Consider the following 15,276-nt stretch of genomic DNA (forward strand, 5'->3'; position numbering starts at 1 on the left):
TCAGAGGGGCTGAATGAGTGGGGCTGAAACAGTGGGGCTGAAACAGAGGTGCTGAAACAGAGGCGCTGAAACAGAGGGCGAGAAACAGAGGGGCTGCATCAGAGGGGCAAAATCAGAGGGGATGAATCAGAGGGGCTGAAACAGAGGGGCTGAATCAGAGGGGCTGAAACAGAGGGCGAGAAACTGAGGCGCTGAAACAAAGGGCGAGAAACAGAGGGGCTGAAACAGAGGGCGAGAAACAGAGGGGCTGAAACAGAGGGCGAGAAACAGAAGGGCTGAATCAGAGGGGCTGAATAAGAGGGGCTGAAACAGAGGGGCTGAATCAGAGGGGCTGACAGAGGGCGAGAAACAGAGTGGCTGAAACAGAGGGCGAGAAACAGAGGGGCTGAAACAGAGGGGCTGAAACAGAGGGGCTGAAACAGAGGGCGAGAAACAGAGGGGCTGAAACAGAGGGCGAGAAACAGAGGGGCTGAAACAGAGGGACTGAAACAGAGGGGCTGAAACAGAGGGCGAGAAACAGAGGGGCTGAAACAGAGGGCGAGAAACAGAGGGGCTGAAACAGAGGGGCTGAATGAGTGGGGCTGAATCAGAGGGGCTGAATCAGAGGGGCTGAAACAGAGGGTGCGAAACAGAGGGGCTGAAACAGAGGGGCTGAAACAGATGGGCTGAAACAGAGGGCGAGAAACAGAGGGCGAGAAACAGAGGGGCTGAAACAGAGGGCGAGAAACAGAGGGGCTGAAACAGAGGGGCTGAAACAGAGGGGCTGAAACAGAGGGGCTGAAACAGAGGGCGAGAAACAGAGGGGCTGAAACAGAGGGGCGGGAAACAGAGGGGCTGAATCAGAGGGGCTGAATGAGTGGGGCTGAAACAGATGGGCTGAAACAGAGGGGCTGAAAAAGAGGGTGAAAAACAGAGGGGCTGAAACAGAGGGCGAGAAACAGAGGGGCTGAAACAGAGGGGGAGATACAGAGGGTGAGAAAGAGAGGGGCTGAATCAGAGGGGCTGAAATAGAGGGCGAGAAACAGAGGGGGTGAAACAGAGGGGCTGAAACAGAGGGGCTGAATCAGAGGGGCTGAATCAGAGGGGCTGAATCAGAGGGGCTGAAACAGAGGGCGAGAAACAGAGGGGCTGAAACAGAGGGCGAGAAACAAAGGGGCTGAAACAGAGGGGCTGAAACAGAGGGGCTGAAACAGAGGGGCTGAATAAGAGGGGCTGAATCAGAGGGGCTGAAACAGAGGGGCAGAAACAGAGGTGCTGAAACAGAGGGGCTGAAACAGAGGGCGAGAAACAGAGGGGCTGAATCGGAGGGGCAAAATCAGAGGGGCTGAATCAGAGGGGCTGAAACAGAGGGGCTGAAAGAGAGGGCGAGAAACAGAGGGGCTGAAACAAAGGGCGAGAAACAGAGGGGCTGAAACAGAGGGCGAGAAACAGAGGGGCTGCAATAGAGTGGCTGAAACAGAGGGGCTGAAACAGAGGGGCTGAATCAGACGGGCTGATTCAGAGGGGCTGAAACAGAGGGGCTGAATCAGCGGGGCTGAAACAGAGGGCGAGAAACAGAGGGGCAGAAACAGAGGGCGAGAAACTGAGGGGCTGAAACAGAGGGCGAGAAACAGAGGGGCAGAAACAGAGTGCGAGAAACAGAGGGGCTGAAACAGAGGGGCTGAAGCAGAGGGCGAGAAACAGAGGGGCTGAAACAGAGGGCTAGAAACAGAGGGGCTGAAACAGAGGGGCTGAAACAGAGGGGCTGAAACAGAGGGCGAGAAACAGAGGGGCTGAAACAGAGGGCGAGAAACAGAGGGGCTGAAACAGAGTGCGAGAAACAGAGGGGATGAAACAGAGGGGCGGGAAACAGAGGGGCTGAATCAGAGGGGCTGAATCAGAGGGTGCGAAACAGAGGGGCTGAAACAGAGGGGCTGAAACAGAGGGGCTGAAACAGAGGGCGAGAAACAGAAGGGCTGAATCAGAGGGGCTGAATAAGAGGGGCTGAAACAGAGAGGCTGAATCAGAGGGGCTGAAACAGAGGGCGAGAAACAGAGTGGCTGAAACAGAGGGCGAGAAACAGAGGGGCTGAAACAGAGGGGCTGAAACAGAGGGGCTGAAACAGAGGGCGAGAAACAGAGGGGCTGAAACAGAGGGCGAGAAACAGAGGGGCTGAAACAGAGGGCGAGAAATGGAGGGCGAGAAACAGAGGGACTGAAACAGAGGGACTGAAACAGAGGGGCTGAAACAGAGGGCGAGAAATAGAGGGGCTGAAACAGAGGGTGCGAAACAGAGGGGCTGAAACAGAGGGGCTGAAACAGATGGGCTGAAACAGAGGGCGAGAATTAGAGGGGCTGAAATAGAGGGGCTAAATCAGAGGGGCTGAATCAGTGGGGCTGAAACAGAGGGGCTGAATCAGAGGGGCTGAAACAGAGGGCGAGAAACAGAGGGGCTGAAACAGAGGGCGAGAAACAGAGGGGCTGAAACAGAGTGGCTGAAACAGAGGGGCTGAAACAGAGGGGCTGAATCAGAGGGGCTGATTCAGAGGGGCTGAAACAGAGGGCGAGAAACAGAGGGCGAGAAACAGAGGGACAGAAACAGAGGGACTGAAACAGAGGGGCTGAAACAGAGGGCGAGAAACAGAGGGGCTGAAACAGAGGGCGAGAAACAGAGGGGCTGAAACAGAGGGGCTGAAACAGAGGGGCTGGAACAGAGGGGGAGATACAGAGGGGGAGAAACAGAGGGACTGAATCAGAGGGGCTGAAACAGAGGGGCTGAATCAGAGGGGCTGAATCAGAGGGGCTGAATCAGAGGGGCTGAAACAGAGGGCGAGAAACAGAGGGGCTGAAACAGAGTGTGAGAAACAGAGGGGCTGAAAAGGAGGGGCTGAAACAGACGGCGAGAAACAGAGGGGCTGAAACAGAGGGGTGGGAAATAGAGGGGCTGAATCAGAGGGGCTGAATGAGAGGGGCAGAAACAGACGGGCTGAAACAGAGGGGCTGAAAAAGAGGGTGAAAAACAGAGGGGCTGAAACAGAGGGCGAGAAACAGAGGGGCTGAAACAGAGGGGCTGAAACAGAGGGGCTGAAACAGAGGGCGAGATACAGAGGGGGAGAAACAGAGGGGCTGAATCAGAGGGGCTGAAACAGAGGGCGAGAAACAGAGGGGCTGAAACAGTGGTGCTGAAACAGAGGGGCTGAATCAGAGGGGCTGAATCAGAGGGGCTGAATCAGAGGGGCTGAAACAGAGGGGCTGAATCAGAGGGGCTGTAACAGAGGGCGAGAAACAGAGTGGCTGAAACAGAGGGCGAGAAACAGAGGGGCTGAAACAGAGGGGCTGAAACAGAGGGGCAGAAACAGAGGGCGAGAAACAGAGGGGCTGAAACAGAGGGCGAGAAACAGAGGGGCTGAAACAGAGGGCGAGAAATGGAGGGCGAGAAACAGAGGGACTGAAACAGAGGGACTGAAACAGAGGGGCTGAAACAGCGGGCGAGAAACAGAGGGGCTGAAACAGAGGGCGAGAAACAGAGGGGCTGAAACAGAGGGGCTGAATGAGTGGGGCTGAATCAGAGGGGCTGAATCAGAGGGGCTGAAACAGAGGGTGCGAAACAGAGGGGCTGAAACAGAGGGGCTGAAACAGATGGGCTGAAACAGAGGGCGAGAATCAGAGGGGCTGAATCAGAGGGGCTAAATCAGAGGGGCTGAATCAGAGGGGCTGAAACAGAGGGGCTGAATCAGAGGGGCTGAAACAGAGGGCGAGAAACAGAGGGGCTGAAACAGAGGGCGAGAAACAGAGGGGCTGAAACAGAGGGGCTGAAACAGAGGGGCTGAAACAGAGGGGCTGAAACAGAGGGCGAGAAACAGAGGGGCTGAAACAGAGGGGCGGGAAACAGAGGGGCTGAATCAGAGGGGCTGAATGAGTGGGGCTGAATCAGGGGGGCTGGATCAGAGGGGCTGAAACAGAGGGGCTGAAACAGAGGGGCTGAAACAGAGGTGGTGAAACAGAGGGGCTGAAACAGAGGGCGAGAAACAGAGGGGCTGAATCAGAGGGGCAAAATCAGAGGGGCTGAATCAGAGGGGCTGAAACAGAGGGGCTGAATCAGAGGGGCTGAAACAGAAGGCGAGAAACAGAGGCGCTGAAACAAAGGGCGAGAAACAGAGGGGCTGAAACAGAGGGCGAGAAACAGAGGGGCTGAAACAGAGTGGCTGAAACAGAGGGGCTGAAACAGAGGGGCTGAATCAGAGGGGCTGATTCAGAGGGGCTGAAACAGAGGGCGAGAAAAGAGGGCGAGAAACAGAGGGACAGAAACAGAGGGACTGAAACAGAGGGGATGAAACAGAGGGCGAGAAACAGAGGGGCTGAAACAGAGGGCGAGAAACAGAGGGGCTGAAACAGACGGGCTGAAACAGAGGGGCTCAAAAAGGGGGTGAAAAACAGAGGGGCAGAAACAGAGGGCGAGAAACAGAGGGGCTGAAACAGACGGGCTGAAACAGAGGGGCTGGAACAGAGGGGGAGATACAGAGGGGGAGAAACAGAGGGACTGAATCAGAGGGGCTGAAACAGAGGGGCTGAATCAGAGGGGCTGAATCAGAGGAGCTGAATCAGAGGGGCGGAAACAGAGGGCGAGAAACAGAGGGGCTGAAACAGAGGGCGAGAAACAGAGGGGCTGAAACAGAGGGGCTGAAACAGAGGGCGAGAAACAGAGGGGCTGAAATAGAGTGGTGGGAAATAGAGGGGCTGAATCAGAGGGGCTGAATGAGAGGGGCTGAAACAGACGGGCTGAAACAGAGGGGCTGAAAAAGAGGGTGAAAAACAGAGGGGCTGAAACAGAGGGCGAGAAACAGAGGGGCTGAAACAGAGGGGCTGAAACAGAGGGGCTGAAACAGAGGGGCTGGAAGAGACGGGGAGCTACAGAGGGGGACAAACAGAGGGGTTGAAACAGATGGGCTGAAACAGAGGGGCTGAAACAGAGGGGCTGAAACAGAGGGGCTGGAACAGAGGGGGAGATACAGAGGGGGAGAAACAGAGGGGCTGAATCAGAGGGGCTGAAACAGAGGGCGAGAAACAGAGGGGCTGAAACAGTGGGGCTGAAACAGAGGGGCTGAATCAGAGGGGCTGAATCAGAGGGGCTGAAACAGAGGGCGAGAAACAGAGGGCGAGAAACAGAGGGGCTGAAACAGCGGGTGAGAAACAGAGGGCCTGAAACAGAGGGGCTGAAACAGAGGGGCTGAAACAGAGGGCGAGAAACAGAGGGGCTGAAACAGAGGGGCGGGAAACAGAGGGGCTGAATCAGAGGGGCTGAATGAGTGGGGCTGAAACAGTGGGGCTGAAACAGAGGTGCTGAAACAGAGGGGCTGAAACAGAGGGCGAGAAACAGAGGGGCTGCATCAGAGGGGCAAAATCAGAGGGGATGAATCAGAGGGGCTGAAACAGAGGGGCTGAATCAGAGGGGCTGAAACAGAGGGCGAGAAACTGAGGCGCTGAAACAAAGGGCGAGAAACAGAGGGGCTGAAACAGAGGGCGAGAAACAGAGGGGCTGAAACAGAGTGGCTGAAACAGAGGGGCTGAAACAGAGGGGCTGAATCAGAGGGGCTGATTCAGAGGGGCTGAAACAGAGGGCGAGAAACAGAGGGCGAGAAACAGAGGGACAGAAACAGAGGGACTGAAACAGAGGGGCAGATACAGAGGGCGAGAAACAGAGGGGCTGAAACAGAGGGCGAGAAACAGAGGGGCTGAAACAGATGGACTGAAACAGAGGGGCTCAAAAAGGGGGTGAAAAAGAGAGGGGCAGAAACAGAGGGCGAGAAACAGAGGGGCTGAAACAGAGGGGCTGAAACAGAGGGGCTGGAACAGAGGGGGAGATACAGAGGGGGAGAAACAGAGGGACTGAATCAGAGGGGCTGAAACAGAGGGGCTGAATCAGAGGGGCTGAATCAGAGGAGCTGAATCAGAGGGGCTGAAACAGAGGGCGAGAAACAGAGGGGCTGAAACAGAGGGCGAGAAACAGAGGGGCTGAAACAGAGGGGCTGAAACAGAGGGCGAGAAACAGAGGGGCTGAAACAGAGGGGTGGGAAATAGAGGGGCTGAATCAGAGGGGCTGAATGAGAGGGGCTGAAACAGACGGGCTGAAACAGAGGGGCTGAAAAAGAGGGTGAAAAACAGAGGGGCTGAAACAGAGGGCGAGAAACAGAGGGGCTGAAACAGAGGGGCTGAAACAGAGGGGCTGAAACAGAGGGGCTGGAACAGACGGGGAGATACAGAGGGGGAGAAACAGAGGGGTTGAAACAGAGGGGCTGAAACAGAGGGGCTGAAACAGAGGGGCTGGAACAGAGGGGGAGATACAGAGGGGGAGAAACAGAGGGGCTGAATCAGAGGGGCTGAAACAGAGGGCGAGAAACAGAGGGGCTGAAACAGTGGGGCTGAAACAGAGGGGCTGAATCAGAGGGGCTGAATCAGAGGGGCTGAATCAGAGGGGCTGAAACAGAGGGCGAGAAACAGAGGGGCTGAAACAGCGGGCGAGAAACAGAGGGGCTGAAACAGAGGGCGAGAAACAGAGGGGCTGAAACAGAGGGGCTGAAACAGAGGGCGAGAAACAGAGTGCGAGAAACAGAGGGGCTGAAACAGAGTGGTGGGAAATAGAGGGGCTGAATCAGAGGGGCTGAATGAAAGGGGCTGAAACAGACGGGCTGAAACAGAGGGGCTGAAAAAGAGGGTGAAAAACAGAGGGCGAGAAACAGAGGGACAGAAACAGAGGGACTGAAACAGAGGGGCTGAAACAGAGGGCGAGAAACAGAGGGGCTGAAACAGAGGGCGAGAAACAGAGGGGCTGAAACAGATGGGCTGAAACAGAGGGCGAGAAACAGAGGGGCTGAATCAGAGGGGCTAAATCAGAGCGGCTGAATCAGGGGGGCTGAAACAGAGGGGCTGAATCAGAGGGGCTGAAACAGAGGGCGAGAAACAGAGGGACTGAAACAGAGGGGCTGAAACAGAGGGCGAGAAACAGAGGGGCTGAAACAGAGGGGCTGAAACAGAGGGGCTGAAACAGAGGGGCTGAATCAGATGGGCTGATTCAGAGGGGCTGAAACAGAGGGGCTGAATCAGCGGGGCTGAAACAGAGGGCGAGAAACAGAGCAGCTGAAACAGAGGGCGAGAGACAGAGGGGCAGAAACAGAGGGCGAGAAACAGAGGGGCTGAAAAAGAGGGACTGAAACAGAGGGTGAGAAACAGAGGGGCTGGAACAGAGGGCGAGAAACAGAGGGGCTGAAACAAAGGGGCTGAATCAGAGGGGCTGAATGAGTGGGGCTGAATCAGAGGGGCTGAATCAGAGGGGCTGAAACAGAGGGGCTGAAACAGAGGGGCTGAAACAGAGGTGCTGAAACAGACGCGCTGAAACAGAGGGCGAGAAACAGAGGGGCTGAATCAGAGGGGCAAAATCAGAGGGGCTGAATCAGAGGGGCTGAAACAGAGGGGCTGAATCAGAGGGGCTGAAACAGAGGGCGAGAAACAGAGGCGCTGAAACAAAGGGCGAGAAACAGAGGGGCTGAAACAGAGGGCGAGAAACAGAGGGGCTGAAACAGAGTGGCTGAAACAGAGGGGCTGAAACAGAGGGGCTGAATCAGAGGGGCTGATTCAGAGGGGCTGAAACAGAGGGCGAGAAACAGAGGGCGAGAAACAGAGGGACAGAAACAGAGGGACTGAAACAGAGGGGCTGAAACAGAGGGCGAGAAACAGAGGGGCTGAAACAGAGGGCGAGAAACAGAGGGGCTGAAACAGATGGGCTGAAACAGAGGGCGAGAAACAGAGGGGTTGAATCAGATGGGCTAAATCAGAGGGGCTGAATCAGGGGGGCTGAAACAGAGGGGCTGAATCAGAGGGGCTGAAACAGAGGGCGAGAAACAGAGGGGCTGAAACAGAGGGGCTGAAACAGAGGGGCTGAAACAGAGGGGCTGAATCAGATGGGCTGATTCAGAGGGGCTGAAACAGAGGGGCTGAATCAGCGGGGCTGAAACAGAGGGCGAGAAACAGAGCGGCTGAAACAGAGGGCGAGAGACAGAGGGGCAGAAACAGAGGGCGAGAAACAGAGGGGCTGAAAAAGAGGGACTGAAACAGAGGGCGAGAAACAGAGGGGCTGGAACAGAGGGCGAGAAACAGAGGGGCGGAAACAGAGAGGCTGAAACAGAGGGGCTGAAACAGAGCGGCTGAAACAGTGTGGCTGACACAGAGGGCGAGAAACAGAGGGGCTGAAACAGAAGGCGAGAAACAGAGGGTCTGAATCAGAGGGCCTGAAACAGAGGGTGAGAAACAGAGGGGCTGAAACAGAGGGCGAGAAACAGAGTGGCTGAAACAGATGGGCTGAAACAGAGGGGCTGAAAAAGAGGGGCTGAAACAGAGGGGCTGAAACAGAGGGGGAGATAGAGAGGGGGAGAAACAGAGGGACTGAACCAGAGGGGCTGAATCAGAGGGGCTGAAACAGAGGGGCTGAAACAGAGGGCGAGAAACAGAGGGGCTGAAACAGAGGGGCTGGAACAGAGGGGGAGATACAGAGGGGGAGAAACAGAGGCACTGAATCAGAGGGGCTGAATCAGAGGGGCTGAATCAGAGGGGCTGAATCAGAGGGGCTGAATCAGAGGGGCTGAAACAGAGGGCGAGAAACAGAGGGGCTGAAACAGAGGGCGAGAAACAGAGGGGCTGAAACAGAGGGGCTGAAACAGAGGGCGAGAAACAGAGGGGCTGAAACAGAGGGGTGGGAAATAGAGGGGCTGAATCAGAGGGGCTGAATGAGAGGTGCTGAAACAGAGGGGCTGAAACAGAGGGGCTGAAAAAGAGGGTGAAAAACAGAGGGGCTGAAACAGAGGGCGATAAACAGAGGGGCTGAAACAGAGGGGCTGAAACAGAGGGGCTGAAACAGAGGGGCTGGAACAGACGGGGAGATACAGAGGGGGAGAAACAGAGGGGTTGAAACAGATGGGCTGAAACAGAGGGGCTGAAACAGAGGGGATGAAACAGAGGGGCTGGAACAGAGGGGAGATACAGAGGGGGAGAAACAGAGGGGCTGAATCAGAGGGGCTGAAACAGAGGGGCTGAAACAGAGGGCGAGAAACAGAGGGGCTGAAGCAGAGGGGCGGGAAACAGAGGGGCTGAATCAGAGGGGCTGAATGAGTGGGGCTGAATCAGAGGGGCAGAAACAGAGGGCGAGAAACAGAGGGGCTGAAACAGAGGGCGAGAAACAGAGGGGCTGAAACAGACGGGCTGAAACAGAGGGGCTCAAAAAGGGGGTGAAAAAGACAGGGGCAGAAACAGAGGGCGAGAAACCGAGGGGCTGAAACAGAGGGGGAGATACAGAGGGGCTGCAACAGAGGGGGAGATACAGAGGGGTGAAACAGAGGGACTGAATCAGAGGGGCTGAAACAGAGGGGCTGAATCAGAGGGGCGGAATCAGAGGAGCTGAATCAGAGGGGCGGAAACAGAGGGCGAGAAACAGAGGGGCTGAAACAGAGGGCGAGAAACAGAGGGGCTGAAACAGAGGGGCTGAAACAGAGGGCGAGAAACAGAGGGGCTGAAACAGAGGGGTGGGAAATAGAGGGGCTGAATCAGAGGGGCTGAATGAGAGGGGCTGAAACAGACGGGCTGAAACAGAGGGGCTGAAAAAGAGGGTGAAAAACAGAGGGGCTGAAACAGAGGGCGAGAAACAGAGGGGCTGAAACAGAGGGGCTGAAACAGAGGGCGAGAAACAGAGGGGCTGAAAAAGATGGGCTGAAACAGAGGGCGAAAAACAGAGGGGCTGAATCAGATGGGCTAAATCAGAGGGGCTGAATCAGGGGGGCTGAAACAGAGGGGCTGAATCAGAGGGGCTGAAATAGAGGGCGAGAAACAGAGGGGTTGAAACAGAGGGCAAGAAACAGAGGGGCTGAAACAGAGGGCGAGAAACAGAGGGGCTGAAACAGAGGGGCTGAAACAGAGGGGCTGAAACAGAGGGGCTGAATCAGATGGGCTGATTCAGAGGGGCTGAAACAGAGGGGCTGAATCAGCGGGGCTGAAACAGAGGGCGAGAAACAGAGCGGCTGAAACAGAGGGCAAGAAACAGAGGGGCAGAAACAGAGGGCGAGAAACAGAGGGGCTGAAACAGAGTGGCTGAAACAGAGGGGCTGAAACAGAGGGGCTGAATCAGAGGGGCTGATTCAGAGGGGCTGAAACAGAGGGCGAGAAACAGAGGGCGAGAAACAGAGGGACATAAACAGAGGGACTGAAACAGATGGGCAGAAACAGAGGGCGAGAAACAGAGGGGCTGAAACAGAGGGCGAGAATCAGAGGGGCTGAAACAGACGGGCTGAAACAGAGGGGCTCAAAAAGGGTGTGAAAAAGAGAGGGGCAGAAACAGAGGGTGAGAAACAGAGGGGCTGAAACAGAGGGGCTGAAACAGAGGGGCTGGAACAGAGGGGGAGATACAGAGGGGGAGAAACAGAGGGACTGAATCAGAGGGGCTGAAACAGAGGGGCTGAATCAGAGGGGCTGAATCAGAGGAGCTGAATCAGAGGGGCGGAAACAGAGGGCGAGAAACAGAGGGGCTGAAACAGAGGGCGAGAAACAGAGGGGCTGAAACAGAGGGGCTGAAACAGAGGGCGAGAAACAGAGGGGCTGAAACAGAGGGGTGGGAAATAGAGGGGCTGAATCAGAGGGGCTGAATGAGAGGGGCTGAAACAGACGGGCTGAAACAGAGGGGCTGAAAAAGAGGGTGAAAAACAGAGGGGCTGAAACAGAGGGCGAGAAACAGAGGGGCTGAAACAGAGGGGCTGAAACAGAGGGGCTGAAACAGAGGGGCTGGAACAGACGGGGAGATACAGAGGGGGAGAAACAGAGGGGTTGAAACAGATGGGCTGAAACAGAGGGGCTGAAACAGAGGGGCTGAAACAGAGGGGCTGAAACAGAGGGGGAGATACAGAGGGGGAGAAACAGAGGGGCTGAATCAGAGGGGCTGAAACAGAGGGCGAGAAACAGAGGGGCTGAAACAGTGGGGCTGAAACAGAGGGGCTGAATCAGAGGGGCTGAATCAGAGGGGCTGAATCAGAGGGGCTGAAGCAGAGGGCGAGAAACAGAGGGGCTGAAACAGCGGGCGAGATACAGAGGGGCTGAAACAGAGGGGCTGAAACAGAGGGGCTGAAACAGAGGGCGAGAAACAGAGGGGCTGAAACAGAGGGGCGGGAAACAGAGGGGCTGAATCAGAGGGGCTGAATGAGAGGGGCTGAATCAGAGGGGCTGAATCAGAGGGGCTGAAACAGAGGGGCTGAAACAGAGGGGCTGAAACAGAGGTGCTGAAACAGAGGGGCTGAAACAGAGGGCGAGAAACAGAGGGGCTGAATCAGAGGGGCAAAATCAGAGGGGCTGAATCAGAGGGGCTGAAACAGAGGGGCTGAATCAGAGGGGCTGAAACAGAGGGCGAGAAACAGAGGCGCTGAAACAAAGGGCGAGAAACAGAGGGGCTGAAACAGAGGGCGAGAATCAGAGGGGCTGAAACAGAGTGGCTGAAACAGAGGGGCTGAAACAGAGGGGCTGAATCAGAGGGGCTGATTCAGAGGGGCTGAAACAGAGGGCGAGAAACAGAGGGCGAGAAACAGAGGGACAGAAACAGAGGGACTGAAACAGAGGTGCTGAAACAGAGGGCGAGAAACAGAGGGGCTGAAACAGAGGGCGAGAAACAGAGGGGCTGAAACAGATGGGCTGAAACAGAGGGCGAAAAACAGAGGGGCTGAATCAGATGGGCTAAATCAGAGGGTCTGAATCAGTGGGGCTGAAACAGAGGGGCTGAATCAGAGGGGCTGAAACAGAGGGCGAGAAACAGAGGGGCTGAAACAGAGGGCAAGAAACAGAGGGGCTGAAACAGAGGGCGAGAAACAGAGGGGCTGAAACAGAGGGGCTGAAACAGAGGGGCTGAAACAGAGGGGCTGAATCAGATGGGCTCATTCAGAGGGGCTGAAACAGAGGGGCTGAATCAGCGGGGCTGAAACAGAGGGCGAGAAACAGAGCGGCTGAAACAGAGGGCGAGAGACAGAGGGGCAGAAACAGAGGGCGAGAAACAGAGGGGCTGAAAAAGAGGGACTGAAACAGAGGGCGAGAAACAGAGGGGCTGGAACAGAGGGCGAGAAACAGAGGGGCTGAAACAGAGGGGCTGAATCAGAGGGGCTGAATGAGTGGGGCTGAATCAGAGGGGCTGAATCAGAGCGGCTGAAACAGAGGGGCTGAAACAGAGGGGCTGAAACAGAGGTGCTGAATCAGAGGGGCTGAAACAGAGGGGCTGAATCAGAGGGGCTGAAACAGGGGGCGAGTAACAGAGGCGCTGAAACAAAGGGCGAGAAACAGAGGGGCTGAAACAGAGGGCGAGAAACAGAGGGGCTGAAACAGAGTGGCTGAAACAGAGGGGCTGAAACAGAGGGGCTGAATCAGAGGGGCTGATTCAGAGGGGCTGAAACAGAGGGCGAGAAACAGAGGGCGAGAAACAGAGGGACAGAAACAGAGGGACTGAAACAGAGGGGCTGAAACAGAGGGCGAGAAACAGAGGGGCTGAAACAGAGGGCGAGAAACGGAGGGGCTGAAACAGAGGTGCTGAAACAGAGGGCGAGAAACAGAGTGGCTGAATCAGATGGGCTAAATCAGAGGGGCTGAATCAGGGGGGCTGAAACAGAGGGGCTGAATCAGAGGGGCTGAAACAGAGGGCGAGAAACAGAGGGGCTGAAACAGAGGGCAAGAAACAGAGGGGCTGAAACAGAGGGCGAGAAACAGAGGGGCTGAAACAGAGGGGCTGAAACAGAGGGGCTGAAACAGAGGGGCTGAATCAGATGGGCTGATTCAGAGGGGCTGAAACAGAGGGGCTGAATCAGCGGGGCTGAAACAGAGGGCGAGAAACAGAGCGGCTGAAACAGAGGGCGAGAGACAGAGGGGCAGAAACAGAGGGCGAGAAACAGAGGGGCTGAAAAAGAGGGACTGAAACAGAGGGCGAGAAACAGAGGGGCTGGAACAGAGGGCGAGAAACAGAGGGGCTGAAACAGAGGGGCTGAAACAGAGGGGCTGAAACAGAGGGGCTGAAACAGTGTGGCTGACACAGATGGGCTGAAACAGAGGGGCTGAAAAAGAGGGTGAAAAACAGAGGGGCTGAAACAGAGGGCGAGAAACAGAGGGGCTGAAACAGAGGGGCTGAAACAGAGGGGCTGAAACAGAGGGGGAGATACAGAGGGGGAGAAACAGAGGGACTGAATCAGAGGGGCTGAATCAGAGGGGCTGAAACAGAGGGGCTGAAACAGAGGGTGAGAAACAGAGGGGCTGAAACAGAGGGGCTGGAACAGAGGGGCTGAATCAGAGGGGCTGAATCAGAGGGGCTGAAACAGAGGGCGAGAAACAGAGGGGCTGAAACAGAGGGCGAGAAACAGAGGGGCTGAAACAGAGGGGCTGAAACAGAGGGCGAGAAACAGAGGGGCTGAAACAGAGGGGTGGGAAATAGAGGGGCTGAATCAGAGGGGCTGAATGAGAGGGGCTGAAACAGACGGGCTGAAACAGAGGGGCTGAAAAAGAGGGTGAAAAACAGAGGGGCTGAAACAGAGGGCGAGAAACAGAGGGGCTGGAACAGACGGGGAGATACAGAGGGGGAGAAACAGAGGGGTTGAAACAGATGGGCTGAAACAGAGGGGCTGAAACAGAGGGGCTGAAACAGAGGGGCTGGAACAGAGGGGGAGATACAGAGGGGGAGAAACAGAGGGGCTGAATCAGAGGGGCTGAAACAGAGGGCGAGAATCAGAGGGGCTGAAACAGTGGGGCTGAAACAGAGGGGCTGAATCAGAGGGGATGAATCAGAGGGGCTGAATCAGAGGGGCTGAAACAGAGGGGCTGAATCAGAGGGGCTGAAACAGAGGGCGAGAAACAGAGTGGCTGAAACAGAGGGGCTGAAACAGAGGGGCTGAAACAGAGGGGCTGAAACAGAGGGGCTGAAACAGAGGGCGAGAAACAGAGGGGCTGAAACAGAGGGCGAGAAACAGAGGGGCTGAAACAGAGGGCGAGAAATGGAGGGCGAGAAACAGAGGGACTGAAACAGAGGGACTGAAACAGAGGGGCCGAAACAGAGGGCGAGAAACAGAGGGGCTGAAACAGAGGGCGAGAAACAGAGGGGCTGAAACAGAGGGGCTGAATGAGTGGGGCTGAATCAGAGGGGCTGAATCAGAGGGGCTGAAACAGAGGGTGCGAAACAGAGGGGCTGAAACAGAGGGGCTGAAACAGATGGGCTGAAACAGAGGGCGAGAATCAGAGGGGCTGAATCAGAGGGGCTAAATCAGAGGGGCTGAATCAGAGGGGCTGAAACAGAGGGGCTGAATCAGAGGGGCGGAAACAGAGGGGCTGAATCAGCGGGGCTGAAACAGAGGGCGAGAAACAGAGCGGCTGAAACAGAGGGCGAGAGACAGAGGGGCAGAAACAGAGGGCGAGAAACAGAGGGGCTGAAAAAGAGGGACTGAAACAGAGGGCGAGAAACAGAGGGGCTGGAACAGAGGGCGAGAAACAGAGGGGCTGAAACAGAGGGGCTGAAACAGAGGGGCTGAAACAGAGGGGCTGAAACAGTGTGGCTGACACAGAGGGCGAGAAACAGAGGGGCTGAAACAGAGGGCGAGAAACAGAGGGTCTGAATCAGAGGGCCTGAAACAGAGGGTGAGAATCAGAGGGGCTGAAACAGAGGGCGAGAATCAGAGGGGCTGAAACAGTGGGGCTGAAACAGAGGGGCTGAATCAGAGGGGCTGAATCAGAGGGGCTGAATCAGAGGGGCTGAAACAGAGGTGCTGAATCAGAGGGGCTGAAACAGAGGGCGAGAAACAGAGTGGCTGAAACAGAGGGCGAGAAACAGAGGGGCTGAAACAGAGGGGCTGAAACAGAGGGGCTGAAACAGAGGGCGAGAAACAGAGGGGCTGAAACAGAGGGCGAGAAACAGAGGGGCTGAAACAGAGGGCGAGAAACAGAGGGTCTGAAACAGATGGGCTGAAACAGAGGGCGAGAAACAGAGGGGCTGAATCAGATGGGCTAAATCAGAGGGGCTGAATCAGGGGGGGTGAAACAGAGGGGCTGAATCAGAGGGGCTGAAACATAGGGCGAGAAACAGAGGGGCTGAAACAGAGGGCAAGAAACAGAGGGGCTGAAACAGAGGGCGAGAAACAGAGGGGCTGAAACAGAGTGGCTGAAACAGAGGGGCTGAAACAGAGGGGCTGAATCAGATGGGCTGATTCAGAGGGGCTGAAACAGAGGGGCTGAATCAGCGGGGCTGAAACAGAGG

Source organism: Chiloscyllium punctatum, chromosome 4 (assembly GCF_047496795.1).
Source record: "Chiloscyllium punctatum isolate Juve2018m chromosome 4, sChiPun1.3, whole genome shotgun sequence".
Taxonomy (NCBI): Eukaryota; Metazoa; Chordata; class Chondrichthyes; order Orectolobiformes; family Hemiscylliidae; genus Chiloscyllium; species Chiloscyllium punctatum.